Raw genomic sequence first — 11,764 nt, forward strand, 5'->3', positions numbered from 1 at the left:
ATTGAATTCCACTCAGTTTAAAAAGTGATTACTAATATTACTAAAACATATGATGTTTTAGTAATAAACATAAACATATTAAACATCATATTAATGCCAAATCAGCAAAAAACAACATCAGCAACATTCCAATGTACTTTGTGTTAATGGAACCAACAGAACAGCAGTCTCAACAGGCTACACTGTGTAAATTCAAATGCAGGTGTAGTAGTCATTCGAGTCCTTGAATTGACCAATTGGTTTTCTTAGAAATCTGTAAAAATGTGTTGCAACAGTTGTATGCTCATTTCTGTAGGATGGGTGGCACACCAAAACACTCAAATATGCAGCTCAGTTTTGGGCATGTTTTGAGCAACGGTTTGGTGAAGTTTTTGTATATCCTCCCTGGGATGGTTTATGGGTTGGGTCTCTAAAGATGGTACAATGATGACATTAACCCTTTGATGCACAGCATGGGTCAAAAGTGACCCGACTGAGTTTTTATTTTCTATATCTTTGCAATAAATTAATTTCATCATTCAGTATTCCAGGTATTCCTCAATTAACTTGTTTTTGATCATCACAAATCCTTATTTTCATTTTTCCTTTCTTACTTTTTGAATAAAAATCATTTTTGTATCACTACCCTTCTAATGCACAACATGGGTCAAAAATGACCTGTATTCATTCCCTATGTTATTTCATGCATGTCTGTGTGTTTCTTTGCTATATCTTTAAAAAAAATGTATTTTATCATTTAATATTCCAGGTATTCATTAAATATCTTGTTTTTGATTACCACAAATCATTATTTTTATTTTTCCTTTCTTGCTTTATGAACAAACTAAGTCTTATTTTACAATTGTTTTACCTAAGAAAATATTTATCCATTACTAGTGAGAAAGAGAAATATGTCCAATACTATTAGCTAGCTAGCTGTTGACATATTCTATTCTAGCTAGCTAACGTTAGCTAGGTCAACAAAATAAAACTCAAAATAGAACAGTATATACTTGATAAACTGATTGATGTGCATTTGAAAATATTCTTGTGCTTTTGATTTTCTTTATCCAGAGTGTTAGTATGGCTGGTCCCAGTCATAAAAGATTTACGGCTAAAATGGTCATAGAGATGCTGCATAAAGAACAGGATGAGGAAGATGAGGAGGCAATTCTTGGTCCTGATTCTGAGTCTGAAATCTCTGATGCTGATGACCTAGACTATATGCCACAGGGTCAAGCTGGAGTTGTGGGTGGGTCTTGGAATCCAGCTCTCCTAGATGAAGAAGACTCCTTTGATGACATAGAAGACTCATCTGATGAGTCCTCTGAAGAGGAAACTCAGACCCAGTCCAATAGATTGAGTAAAAAGGGGTCTTACTGGAACGAGCATCCCCCCACTCAGGGCAGAACAAGAAGCCACAACATCCTGAGGAGCTGCCCAGGACCTGCACCTGGTTCAACAGCTGTTTCACCGAAAGATGCCTGGGATATGTTCATCAGTGACAACATCATTGAGGAGGTTCTGAAATGCACCAACTTAGAGGGACGAAGAGCAGCAGCAGCAAAAGGGAAAGAGTGGAGAAGCATCGACAAAGAGGAATTCATGGCCTTTATTGGTTTGACCGTCCTTGCAGGGGGCGACAAGAGCTGGGATGTGGCCTTGCGGGAGCTGTTTCTGGATCCGCTGCAAAATCCGATGTACCGAGCCACCATGGGGCTCAGGAGATATGAGGATATCCGCAGCTTCATACGGTTTGATGACAAGAGGACCAGGGCTTTGCGACTGGAAACAGACCACATGGCGGCATTCAGGTATGTGTGGGACTGTTCCCAGGCCAATTGCAGAAGACGGTTCATCCCCAGTGACTGTGTCACCATAGATGAGCAGCTTGTGCCATTCCGGGGCAGGTGCAAGTTCTTGCAATACATGCCCAGCAAGCCTGCAAAATACGGAATAAAAATCTTCTGGATGTGCGATGCGAGGGTCCCATGCGATAGACGGAATGGTCTACACAGGGAGACAGCCAGGAGAGGAGGTTCAGAGGAACCGTGGAGAGAATATTGTCCAACAGTTGTGCAGCGGAATCAGACAGACAGGTGAATATAGAATACAGAAATGAATATACTCTTGAAGTTCTAGCGCAATACCTAGATCATTTTTCCAATCTTTCATAGTGTGTATTTTATTTTTAATTACCATTGTGAGAAATTGATTTATTAATAAGCAAAAGAGTAGAATGGAATAAAATAATGCAATACAATACAATAGATAATGCATTCAGTTTATTTTAGTGTTAGAATTTAGAGAATAAATTAAATAAATTGACCATTTGTTTTTGTTTTTTTGTTGTTTTTTTTTTAAATCATAGGTCGCAACATCACAATGGACAACTTCTTCACCAGTGTCCCTCTGGCTGAGAAGGTCCTTGAGAAAAACCTGACCATTGTGGGGATTCTTCGCCAGAACAAGCCGGACATACCGCCTGTCATGAAGCCATCCAAATCGAGGGAGATGCATAGCTCAGAATTTGGATTCAATGGCAACATGACCATGGTGAGCTATGTGCCGAAGAAGGGAAAGGCTGTTGTCCTCCTGAGCACCATGCATGATGACAAAGCAGTGGATGACAAAAGTGTGAAGAAGAAACCAGAAGTGATCCAGTACTATAACAAAACAAAAGGAGTGGACACAATGGATCAGATGGTTCGCACCTACTCATGTAAGCGGAGAACACGGAGGTGGCCCATGGTGCTCTGGCACAATGTGCTGGATGTTGCCACCCTCAATGCCCACACCAACTTCACTGCACAACACCCTGATTACATGGGTGGTGTGACCAATGCACGGCAGCGGCTATTCATCAAGGAGCTGGGCAAAGAGCTTGTCATGCCACATATGAAGAGGCGCATGGAGGGCACACCCCACCTCCAAAAGCATATTACAGAGGCAATGGGAAGATGTGGGATAAAAAAACAAAACGCAGCCACCACCCAGCCACAGGAGGACATCAGACAGGAGGGCCAAGTGAAGAGGAAGAGGTGTAAGATCTGCCCAGCTGCCAAAGACAGAAAAGTCAGCAGCTGGTGTTCCCAGTGCACCAGGCCTGTGTGCAAGGAGCACAAACATGTAGTTGTCATTTGTGACATTTGTGAGGCATGTAAGCACTGAGATGCCAATTTGCGCTGTACTGTTTTATTTTCTTTTATTCGGTCACATTCACCACAGTTCACTACAGTTCACCACAGATACACTACAGTTCAATATCAGTGTTATCGGTTATCAGTGATATGTGTATGTTATGTGTGACAAAGTGACAAATAAACATATTTCAAATATTAAATGTATTATTGGTCCAAATCACTGCTAAAATAATTATTTTAACAAAATTATTATTATAGTATGTCTTTATGTTTTTTTAAATCACACTTGCATACATGGGTCATTTTTGACCCATGTGTGTAAACTTGATGTAGTAATACAAAAACTATTTTTGTTCATAAAGTAAGAAAGGAAAAATGAAAATAATGATTTGTGGTAATCAAAAACAAGATATTTAATGAATACTTGGAATATTAAATGATGAAATAAATTGATTGAAAAGATATAGCAAAGAAACACTCAGCCATGCATGAAATAACATAGGGAATGAATACGGGTCATTTTTGACCCATGTTGTGCATTAGAAGGGGTTTGCATAGCTTGTGCATCAGATTAACATAACGTCAACTAATAAATAATCAATAACATAATTAAAGCCAATGGTAACATTATCCCTTTTTCATATTGAGACATTATACAACTTAAAATTTTGGAAAGTTATCAAGCTCAGGCTGGAAATTCTACCTTCTGATTACTAAGGTGATTATTAAGGTGAAGAGGATGTTACAGCTGATAAAACTATTATAGTGACTTGCCAACTTTACTCACATTTACCGTTCACCTACGTCAGCCGATGAGCCGACCGAGCTCTGACGCCCCGTGTCTGACGCTGAACAAAAGTGACCCGGGGAATTTAAAAATGGTGTCGGCGAAACAGTAAGTGGTGGTGGTCTGATTTTGGTACCTTCATCACACTTGCCACAAAGACTCACATTTCCATTTGTCTTAGTGACAGTAGTACATAAACACTGACAGCTTAAGGAGTTTTAAAGTACATACTAGTGTGAGCCAATTGGACGAATACTTCAGTAATCAGCGACAGGCTGAATCCATCGCCAGTGGAAATTCCCTTGCAGATTTTTTGTTGATTTAATTTACCTTAATACTTGGTCATATAAAATGAAGCCTAGTGCAAGAAATTCAGGGTTTCCTGCAGCACCTGACAAGCATAGATAGCTGCCTTAACAAAAGAACACCCCGCCTTGACTGTACAACCCTAAAAAAAAAAAAAAAACTCCATTAAAGCTGTATGTAGACTGTCCGATTGTGGCCATCTATTGCGTCCAATTTATGTCAGACTGTGCGATTAGTTAAAATCTTGATTATCAGCCTGTCAGACTGTAAGAATTGAAGCCGTTCCACTGTCGTATTGTGCGATTGGTTGAACGAAGAGGCTGTGTCCTACATCAGCCGACGTGCACACCGACCAAGGCCTGAGGCCCCATGTCTATAATGCTGAACAAAAGTGACCCGGGGAATTTAAAAATCACCTTGCGTTTGAAAAGATGGCACAAGACCTATCTAGTTGGACAGACGACATCCTGGATAAGGTCAGTCACAAAAAGTATTCAATTTTGATCATGTCAATATCTTTTAAGCTCCGTGTTGTCAAGTGTTCCTAACTTAACTCATCCTTCCTTCCACGGAACATGTGCGCATCGTCGTCTCAACACCATCTGCTGGGAACTCCTAACGGGTCCGGACACCTCTTGAGCTCTCCTAAATTCTGGTGGAAATAGGAGCTCTTTCCTACGAAAGGAATGGTGATAACACGCTCCTACTCCCAGGCGTAAAAGAAGGACAAATTTACATCACTCAAGCAGTTAGGACCAATTTCCTACGCTGAGACACTTCTTGACTATGGTATGGCCCAGGTATGGCTCATTAGCTACCAGGAAGGACCAAAAGTGTGCAGGACACCAGCCCTCAAGGACCAGAATTGATGACCCCTGTCCTAGACCGTGTGCTGCCACTGACACTGTCAACCATCAGAAGCTCCTTACCACTCTACCTGAGGATCTCTGGGTCCACATCCATGGTTCGCCTCCTACTTGTCTGACCACCGATATCCTGGCAGGAGTCTCCGTCTTTACTACAAACCCTATCCACTGAGGTTCTCTAGTTGACGGCTTGATTCTGCCATCACATCCCACAACATCTCCTACCATTACTATGCCAATGACACTTTCTCTACACTGCTCCAACTCTTTTCCCTCCTGAGATACTCAGGTTGAAGCATGTATCTCAACTTGCTTAGCATCTACATTTGATTGCCAAGACCTTAATGTCAATCTTAATGAGACTGAAGTCTTGGTGTGACTCTAGACAAGTTGCTTAACATCCACATTGCACCAGCAAAAATGACAGAATCAAATTCCCGGGGTGTGTTAACCTGCTAGCTGGGAGAGCAAAATTGTGTTGTAAGGCACATCTGAACACCACGTGTCGTTGCTATAAAGATACAGATCTGAATTTTGTATAATGGTCTGCTTGTAGTCTTTTAACTTCATCGACTGTCTGTGATGGCAGATGATAACCAAGTTTACACAGAAGGAAAAAAAAAACGCACTTGGATGCAGGAGAAGTCATTGTTAGTCATGGTCAGCAGTTGTAATTAATTTTGTTCAAACAATTTGTTGCTCAGGGAACAAACACTGGAGGAGCATATAGTGTGGAAACCTTCCAGTGGGAAAGAACTACAGCATGCCTCCCCCTCCTCTGCTGCTTGTACTTGACTGGAGAAGAGAAACTTGAATAAAAAGTCGATGAATAAATTGTTTGCAGGAGACCTCATAAATGACAAAATTTGCTAATAATTAAAACAAAGTACAAAGCGGAAACGTTCTGATAATTGTTAAATATACACAAAGAAATGGAGCACCAATTCTAATAATAATAATCAGTTGTTAACACAGCTTCAATGCTCTCTGCCCTAAACGTTACACCTCAACTCGGCTATCATAGAAAATCCTGACTGTCGAGTCGCATCAAGCCTGTGAGTACAGCAGTGCACTCATGTTCACAGTGTTGATTTTTTATACCTGACAACTAAAAGGTGTAAAGTTTCTGTCTAGCATGCACTGTTACAAACACATGTGAGCAGTCTGGAGCGGGCTACAGAATCAAACGTTTCACTGTCATGAGTGTCGAACAGGAGTCAGGCGGACCTGTTGGACTGGATGAGATACAACAGCAGCAAAGCTCCTTTCTCCTGTCTGCAACTGCACTAAAATCAGGTGAGACCAAGAGTGGAGATAGATCTATATCTCATGTGTGACTCCAAGGCTCCTAACATCAATACGCTGATCAGATTTGGGGGCATTACCTGTATTAAAAACAAAAGGTAGCCAGCTGGAAAGGGGTCAGTTATGAGCTATCTGTATAAAACACTGTCTTCTGAGAGGAAACCTGAGGAAGGGGATTTGATTTTAGCACACAAATAAAAAAACAGGTTTGAGGTTAACAAAATCAAGTTGACGTTTGATTTGCTCAAACAGAATAGATAACAGGAGAGGGGCTGCCATGCTCGCTTTGAAGAAGTTACTCAAAAAAAAACAAAAAAAACAAATGCGATGACAATTATTTGTAGACACACCAGTGCGCCCCAATTTAATTTGTAGGTAGGTCACACAATTCCAATTTTGGTCGCATTTGTGACCAAAACACCCTGACTCGGCCAGACTCCTATAAGAGGAGGTAGGCTGGTGATACCCACAAGAAATCCTGACCTAAGGAAGGAAAGTCATCATGTTGCCCTCAGGTGGTTGCATTCAAAGCTCAGTGAGAATAGGCTTAACTTGTAAAAAGGGAATTGAAAATATAGGCCTATATCACACAGTACGTTGAATCAAACTCAGTGATTCATGTCCATTTATAAATATAATTTTATTGATTGCTACTACTCATTGCCTACTAAATAACAATTCTGTGTTTTCACTGTGTTTTAAGACAATGTTCTTTATTTTAGGTCATGGTTTACAACATAATCTATTAAAAAATGATTGTGATGGTAAGGTTCATGTTCACAGCCTCTCTTCTGTCATTTAGCATAATATAAAACTAACAAAGATAGGCCTAACAACCAAAGATATACCCTGCAGGGCAAAACATCTGACCACACCAAGTTCAGAGAACTGATTAAGACCAGATTAGGAAAACAAATAAAGCGGAAAAATTCCAAGAAGTGTTTAAGACAGTGTGATGAATCCAAATATATTACTTGAACCTTATTTGGCCCTCAGTGATTTCAACCCTCCCTGTTTACAATTCCATAGTCACAACCAAAGCCTAGTATGAAGAATTTCATTTAAAAAAAACAATATTTAACCTTTATACCAGAGCAGAACTGAGTATAAAAACAAAACACTACCTGGTTTAATATGTTTGCCCTTTAATGTTTTTAATCTATTAATGTTTTCTATGATACCACTTAAGCTGAGACGCTGAGTCAGTCATTCAAAGTAAAAGAGGCCACAGGAGCCTTCCAAATTTCCAGCTGAAAAACAGGCATAAATAATCCTGATAGGCAGGTCATTATCATCAGGGTGTCCGCACCCAGCAGCTTATTCCCTAACTGGAGTAATGAATCAGCTGCACATATCTCATCAACACCCAAGCGCTCCTTTCAACATTTAGACTGCACCACCAGCAGCTCCACCAAGTTAAAATAAGAACTATAATGTGACCAAAATGTGCCGAGAGTGCTCCAAAGGTTTGTTTTAGTGTACAGGCTATAAACCACTCCATTAGTGTATAACATCGATGCAGAATAGTTGTGATTAATCTCTCACTATAGTGTCACATGCTCCAAAATCCAATGATAACTGGAGCTGATCTGGAGAGTAGGACAATGAGTATGTTGACATGGACAGCATTAATCCGATATTAACCCGATTAAGACAATAGTGTGAATAAGAAATTGCAATGTAGCCTAAACGGCATTTTCTGATTACCTTAAATGAAATAAGGTCTTAGTCGGAGTAAGCATAATCCCATTAAGACATATGGAGCATTCCCATTTTAGTGACATTATTGAAGGGCATTTTAGACATGTAAACACCTTAATCCAACTATGACTCTCGCTTATCGGAGGATTTGCGGCTTTTTGAGACACAAGCGGCGATCCAGCTGCTTGAGAACTTGTTTCCAGAGGAAAAAGATGACTGAGAAAAGAAGTTCCAACATTTTTGGGGGGGTGAGGCTGAAACTGTCACCATGCTCAGGATTCTGGGGTAAACGGATATCATGAAGTTTTCAATAAAGTCTTAAACTGTCTGTGTGCTCCAGTGATTCTCCTTTGTCCTGTTAATCAGACTTTTCTCCACAGCATGTAAACAGGGATATGAATGGAATAGTTCTATAAGCAACCCATGGAAACAGCTTGTCTTATTTAGAATAAGGCCAATAGTTTGATTATTGCTGTCCATGTAAGTGTAGTCAATACGAAATGAATCAATGACCAACATATTTCTTCTCATAATTTCCACTATACAAAAGCATAAACCAGAAAAAAAAAGCGCTGTACTCTGGGAGAAAAAACAACATTTGTCTTGAGCCTCCCTCACTCAGACCAAATCAAAACAAGAAGCTAATGCTCGAAGAAGACGGTCTTGCTCATTGATTCACAAAGCGAACCACGGAGCAATTGTCTCCCAAGTTATCAATTAACTGCTCCGTCATGGGGTTTGGGAGTTGGGGTGAGCAAAGTGGTGTTTAGATGTGGATGTTTTGTCCCCTCTGAGCATCTTTACAGGGATCCACGGTCGGGCCAGTGGCACAAACAGGAACCAGCCTCAGCGTGACCTCAAGCAGCTCTGGAGCGCTCAGGAGGACACAAAGAACCTTTATGCGGAGCGAGCACTTCCATGTAAACACTGGAAATTACATTTGGCTGTGTACAAGCTGTTTTGCACAGCCTCCTTTTCTCCTGCATTCATATTATGGGCAATTTCATACAAGGCACAAACAGCCTCGCTCAGTCCATTTAAAGCACTGTTGTTTTTTTGTTTTTTAAATCAACCCAACTGCCCTGTTCAGGAATCAAATAGAGCCTTGTTGTTGCAGGAGATGAAAATGAGAGAAAATGGAAATATTGAAGGTGTTAACTGTAATACACAGAGTTATGAATCTACAAATAAATGTAGGTTTCAGCATAACTTGATGATATACTTCTCACAATGAGACTGTTAAATAATTTAACTTAGTTTGATTCAGAGATGCCAAACCCTAAATCACTAAACATAATTTACAAATTTAAAATGGGCAAAAGCTTAATTATACATGAACAAATAATAGGAGCAAATATAGGCAAAAGTTAAATTACATTTATGGACTCGCTGGGTATTTTATTTATCTCACCACTGTAGGATAATGGTTTCAGCCCAGACACATTTGAAATCTTTATTTCACATTAAAAATTTGCAGATATAAGCTCAGAACATATAAAATCTGGGTATATTTTTTATACTAGTTGTTGCAGTATATACCAAAAAGGTCTGAATATATATTTTTTTTAATTAAATAGTAGGCCTGTGTTTACCTTACTTATAATGAGGTGTAATCCCAGGTGAGTGGTCCACATTTAAGACTGTCTAAAGGTGATTTAGAGCGTTTAACATGTCAAGAGTTGCATGGAGATGTCCAAAGATTAGGCAAAGTTTTGACAAACAGAAATTTGCATGGTGATATTGCAATTCAGTTTAAATGTTGACAGAGGGTCGGGGTTATATTGTGAAGCCAGTGACCAGCATTACTGATCTTCTGTAGAGTAGTCTGGAGAAACTGAGTGACGGGCATGATAATGCTACTAATAATAACAATGATAGAGGAGATGCTGTTAGTGCTGAAGTTGATTGCAAGTTTGATTGCAGTTGAAAGATAAAAGCACGTCTACGCCTCAAACTTGGCTGAGCATGATGCAGAAAGATGCAAGAACTGAGTTAAGATGCAACCAGGAGAGGAGAGGCGAGCAAAATATCCGATGGCTGTAATGATAATCGGTTATATATATTTCCACGCATGTAATCACGCCAGTATTGCACACCTGGACCCGCACTTTGCAGGTTGAAGCATGAGGCTGTGTATGAATAAACAGGCAGCTGAAAACTCCCAGCCCTGCTCGCTGTATGGACTGACCACTGACTGCTGCCTGTCGTAAACAACTCGGGGAGAACAATGGGCAGGGTTGGGTTTACTTTATCCGATTATATTTGTAGGCATTTTTCTTGGCAACCCGATCCCCATCGCAACATCCACAGCGACACAGAAAGCGCATTCAAATCTCTAAAATATCAGCATCCACGGTCATAACGAAATCAACTGGGTCTTTCCAAAAACAAGTCAGTCTCATCGCGGAGAGCTAACGTTAGCTGGGGACAGCGATCAGGGGGAAAGCGGCGGTTTGACAGTCGTGATCGGTCGGCGGAGAGGCACGCCAAGCAGCCCGTGTTTAACAAATACAGTCGCAAATGTTGAATTTTGCTGCAGAGAAACATAACACGTAAATAAATGGACCTGTTTACCTGTTAGAGTAGCTGCACTCCACAGGGCGCCGCCATCTTGAACACCTCACAGCCCATCCCACCGCAGTCAGCCTCCGCTGTCTGTCTGCATGCAAAACTAATCCCAGAAGTTAGCGCCCCAGAACATCCAACTGCAACTTTTACGACTCATTTACCCGAGCAACATCTCATTTTAATTTAATAAAATACTTATAATACCTCCTGATCGTGTTTTTATATCCATACTATGCGCAATTTCCCTGCCTTGCAGTGAAACTAATATTGTTTTTTCCTCATAGGTGGAAGGATGAATTTGTGTAATGCGGTTTCGCGTGACACATGTGAAGAGCGCATGCGCAAATGAGAAAAATGTGTTTTTTTTTTACCAGCTCAGCGGGAAGATTATACACAGCAAACTATGAGAATTACAAATATTACAGTTGAAAGTGTGTATATGCAGCCATATTGTTTATTTTACATTGTGGGAACATGGGCAGCATAATCTCCTAAATCAGGGATGCTGTTGGACATCTATTGCTCAGAATTGGCCTGTTCTATATGCAAACCCCCAAATACATGACTGGATAGGTGGTCTTCTGTCCATAGTGTATTGTCCAACTATAGTGTTGTACTGTCCCTCATTTGCACGCAATGCAATCAAAATAATTCTGATTAAGCTGCTGGTCTGGCAGATTTGACATAATTGAGGACTAAGTTTTGTTTCACCTCTCAGCCTTTTTTTGTTAAAATATGGTTTTCCTCCAGCTGTTAGGAAAATGTTCTCCTACCTGTGGAAATAATTTAACCTAGTCAACTATAGTGATGTAGATCTAGTTGTAAATAAAAGGGTGGGTAAACTATGATCTTCAGTCAGTGGTCAAAAGGCAATAACATAAACAAACAATCTAAACAAAATCTAAACCAACAATCTAAGCAAAATTCAAATTTTCAGAAAATCATTTTTTCCTTAAACACTAACCTCACTGAACTTACCTCATATTGATTCTACTTGATTATATACTATGAATTTACATCATAAATAAATCTAAAAAGGTGAGTAAACTCCTTTCTACAAATAAAAGGCAGGTAAACATTGCTTAGGTGGGTTTACCCTCCACTACATC

At 40.1% G+C, this 11,764-nt stretch overlaps 1 protein-coding gene across 1 annotated transcript in view; it reads right to left on the reverse strand.

The window, feature by feature from the left end:
- Nucleotides 1–10,711, reverse strand: part of tsc1b (TSC complex subunit 1b) — a 39,485-nt gene extending 28,774 nt beyond the window's left edge. The window contains exon 1 of the mRNA XM_071909681.2: nt 10,662–10,711. The gene's annotated coding sequence lies outside the window, so the exon portion shown is untranslated. The remainder of the gene's footprint in view (nt 1–10,661) is intronic.
- Nucleotides 10,712–11,764: the final 1,053 nt, after the last annotated feature.

The sequence above is a fragment of the Centroberyx gerrardi genome, chromosome 2 (assembly GCF_048128805.1).
Source record: "Centroberyx gerrardi isolate f3 chromosome 2, fCenGer3.hap1.cur.20231027, whole genome shotgun sequence".
In the NCBI taxonomy this organism is placed as follows: domain Eukaryota; kingdom Metazoa; phylum Chordata; class Actinopteri; order Beryciformes; family Berycidae; genus Centroberyx; species Centroberyx gerrardi.